Here is a 4,600-nt window from a genome sequence, read left to right on the forward strand (position 1 = left end):
ACTAATATTTGGAAAAATAATATGACTGGGAAGTGGCCATAATGCTCAGGAGAACTGAGACTATGACCAATAATCACCCTCCAGAAGTGAACTGTGATCAATCGTGGGAAGGATTTCTTTTCCTAATCCTGCCACTTCTTTTTTTTTTTTAAGACTGAATTACAAAATTAGAGGAAGGAAAGAAACGAAGCTGCAGGGATAGACCTTGATCCCAGTATCATGCAAGTTTCTCAAAAACAAGAATTGTCAGCAGCTGAGAAATAACATGAGAGGACACTAGATGATGTCAGTAAAGGCAAGGAGACTGGAAGCACCAGGCAGCTACAGAGGCCGTGCATAGGTCAGGTCAGCATGGAGCAGCTGCCTGGCTCCTGTCTGCACCCTATCTAGGATGTTGCCCCGAGTAATCCCATTGCTCTAGCAATGCCCTGGGCACTCACTCCCCCCAGGTGGACCTTCTCACTGACAGAGGAGGAGGCATATGTCGATGAATTCTACCTAACGCTTTCAGAGCGGCCCTCACTAAAGCAAGTTGGGCTTGAGCACTTCAGGCAGGAACTGCCAGAGGTGGTTGGCTTCACCCTGTTTTTCTGGGAGTGTTGATGGCAACAGATGATCTCTGCACATTCTTTGGCTAGGTCCCATCTACAGCCAAGGGCACACCCTTCAGGGTGGCTGGGGTGAGGGCTGCAGTCAGTGGCCATGACGAGTCTACTCAGAGTCACACCCGCCAGCTGGGGCTCCTGAGCACCAAGCCATCCTACAGGCAGGTCCCCGGCTCCCCCAGCAGTGTGCCTTCCCAAAGTTACACAGCTCGTTAGCAGCAGGGTCATAACTGGAACCCACGTTTCCCACACATCATCTACAGCTTCCCACCACACTTCTTCAGCAGCAGTCTACCAGAGGGGGTCAAACCATGGGTGGAACTGAACATCTCAGCAAAGATGCTGCAATGAAACCTATGGCCCCAGAGAGATGAGGCTCTTTGACCTGCAAGAGGCAGCTTTTTAATGGCACAGAAGGGAAAAAAACAAAAGCAAGTTTATACTCATAGGGAAACATAATCTGTGATTATAAATATTTCATGAGCAAAGGAAGCTGTACTGGCTGAGACTAGGGTGGGGAGAGTGGACAGTAAATTAGATCCCAGTTTGCAAAGTGATAGGGCAGCTGGAAAAAAGCATAGCTGAGGCTATTCTGGGCTATGTGCTAAGGGCCTGCGTCATTGATGGAGTGCCTCCGGCCATCCAACTTTATTGAAACCACAGGCTTCCAGCGGTCAGCATAGAACACCTTGGGAGGAGTGGCTAGGTCCATGCAAGACACGAGGAAGGGGCATGGAGGACAGAGGCGAGTCATTTGAATGACTTTGGTAAGCCTCAGCAGCAGGGCGGCTGGTGAGGGGATGCTGCAGAGTGGCCAGCACCCAGTGAGCACGTGAAAGGATCAAGACACTGTGCTGACTAAGGGCCAAGGAAGAAGCAAGCCCAACCTCAGAAACCAAGTGACCTGAGAAGCCACTGGGCAGCTCAGGTCAAGCGGTACACGTTAGAGCAAAGTCCCAGCCCCTGAGCAGGAGGTGGTGCCAGGCTAAGAACAATTCGGCCTTCACTTCACCTCAAAAGAGGCTCTTCCTCCCACCACTTCTGGGAAGCTGCACAGAAAACAGAGAAGAGTCTGCTGAGTACCAGCTGCTACAGCTGGGAGAACACTCATCTCTGGCAAAGCAGGCCCTGGTTTTGGTATGATTCCTCCTCCTCCTTGGACATGTTCAACCACTGCAGCAAAGCATGTCAGCCACAGATCCTACCAGCCCTTCCAGAGGGCCAGGTGGAGAGGGGTATTAGCTCTTAAAATATCCAGTGGTCCTTGAATCAAGTTTAGTCAAAGGAGCCCGGGGGAGCAGTGCTCTTTTTCATTGAGAAGATATAGAACCAGTAGCCTCTCCTACCTTGCAGTCAAGGCTTACAGGGCAACAGGCTCCAAGGTATGTCCACTGAATTCAGGGAAAATCAGAAAGCCACCCTCTAGGACCTCAGATGGAGAGGACTCATCAACTGCAAAAATAGGACCCAACAATGCTGTGGGAAGATCCCTGAATTGGAAGTCACAGAATCTGGTTTTGAGATCAGCTTTACCACTTATTGGGGCCCTGGTGGCATAGTGGGTAAGAGTTCAGGCTGCTAACCAAAAGGTTGGCAGTTTGAATCCACCAGCTGCTCCTTGGAAACCCTATGGGGCAGTTCTACTGTGTCCTATAGGGTCACCGAGTTGGAATCAACTCCACAGTGATGGCTTTGGTTTTTTTTTGTTTTTTTTTTACCACTTATTAGCCGTAGGACCCTGAGAAATCACATTTCCGCTAAAACTCGGTGTCCTCATTTTAAAAATGCCAAGACTAAGGACTGTGATGAACACCAAGAATGCACATATGCAGGAGTGCTTTCAAAATATATTAAGAGCTATTCTAGTTAAAGAAACTATCTATACCCAGCTACCTGACAGCTCTTGGATGTTCCAAAGGAATCTCCATTCAGCTTGCCCATAACTCCTCAGGCTCCCCCATCCTCACAACCATGACCCTCTCCCAGATCACCCTAAAATCCATCCGTAGCCCTTCCCCATCATATTAATCCATTACCAAGCCCATTCTACTGTACCTCCTAAAGGCATCTACACCCCTCCACCACTACCACCCTGGTCCAAGATGTCATTATCTTACAGGAGGTTCACTGCAAGAGCCTGTTCTCGTCCATTCTGGCCTCTCCCAAGCCCCTCTCCACAGAGCCAATCTCATTATGTCTCCCCTACCAGTGCCCCTACTCCGCTGCCAAATACAAGTATATACCAATGCCCTCAGGATAAGACCTCGTTTGTGGGGCTTACAAGGCCCTTGCTTCTCTCCCCAGCCTTATCCTACACCATGTCCCTCCTATTCCGGCCGCGCTGGATTTTTCTTTCAGTCTCTGGTACTCATCCCATTTCCTCCTGCCACAGGGGTTTTGTATATGCCCTCTTACCCAGCTACTCATTTATTTTTATTAAGGTCTAAAGTATACAAGGAGCCCTGGTGGCCCAGTGGTTAAGAATTTGGCTGCTAACCAAAAGGTCGGTAGTTTGAATCTACCAGCCACTCCTTGGAAACCCTATGGGGTAGTTCTACTCTGTCCTATAGGGTCACTATGAGTCGCAATCGACTGGATGGCAACGGGTTTGGTTTTTCGTTGTAAAGTACATAAAGAGTAATAATGTGTACAACTCAGTAATTTTCTAATGTATACGCTCCTTTTTTGTTGTTGTTGTTACACACTCCTGTAACTCCCACTCGGATCTAGAACCGTTCCTGTACCCCATACGGTTCCGTCTTGCCCCTTTCTAATTGATGCCCACCCGTCCTTTCTCCCCGCCCCCGGTAACCACTACTCTAATTTCTATCACAACATCTATTCATTCTTCAGACTGCAGCTGATGTAACCCTTGCTCAGGGAAGCTGCCTCCAATCCCACTGAGAGTCTAATCCCTTTCTCACAGGCACTTGTTACACTTTGGGTTTCACATTTGTTTGTGTAAGTATGTGATTCATGTCTGTCTCCCAGGGGACAGAGTAAGCTCCAAGAGGGCAAGAACCATCCCTGCTTTTACTCACCTGTTTTCCCAGTGCTAACACATACAAGGCAGCAATACCACAAAGCAGCTAATACTTATTGAGTGCTTAATATTGCTAGGCACTAACTTCAACCTCACATCAATCCTATCAGGTATGTACCACTATCACATTCCCATTTCACAAATGAGAACACAGAGGCGCACAGCTAACTTGCCCAAAGTCATGAAGTGTTAAGTGGTAGAGTCAAGATTCAAGCCCAGGTAGCCTGGCTAGTCTGTGTTCTTAACTATTACACTATTCTGCCTCTCAGAGGCCATTTAGATTTAATGAGTAAGTGCTTGAGATATTTTGAATGAATAAATGAATTTATAAATGAGTTGATGAGATTCTATTGAAAGAACTAAGGAAGCCCCAAATCTACCCCAAGGAGACCAACAAATAAATGGAAGATAAGTTGTTGTTGAATCACCTGCACAGGCCCGAGACTATATCAGCGGCAAAACACGAGGACTTGCCCATTTCTCCGGCAGTCACGGGAGGAAGCGCTATGCTAGTGGGCTCAGAGGGGCCCTCTGGCCCCCAGGGGAGGGTACGGCAGGTAGAGAAGGGATTACAGCCTAGGTTCTACCGCAGCCTAAAAAAAATGTTATCCTAGATTAAACGAGGCCCTCTGCTCTTTTTCCATGCTGATACAGTAATATTCGTAACTATTTAATGTCTCGAGCCCTCTGACAGGAAGAGACTTTTACCTGGTTAGAAAGTGACAGACTCTACTGTATGTTTATAAATTGGCATTTGGTTTGTCCCTCAGTTTTCCAGAGCCTGACCATCCTGGATGAACTCATATTATAGGGTCCAAACCAGAAAAGCAAAGTTCAGACCCTGGCACCAACGCTACTCATATAAAGACAGCCATCTAGTATGGCATGACAGGCGCCAGCCACGTTTTAACTGCTTCCACACCATTCATCTCACAACCACATCCCAGAAAGC

Source organism: Loxodonta africana, chromosome 1 (genome assembly GCF_030014295.1).
Source record: "Loxodonta africana isolate mLoxAfr1 chromosome 1, mLoxAfr1.hap2, whole genome shotgun sequence".
In the NCBI taxonomy this organism is placed as follows: Eukaryota; Metazoa; Chordata; class Mammalia; order Proboscidea; family Elephantidae; genus Loxodonta; species Loxodonta africana.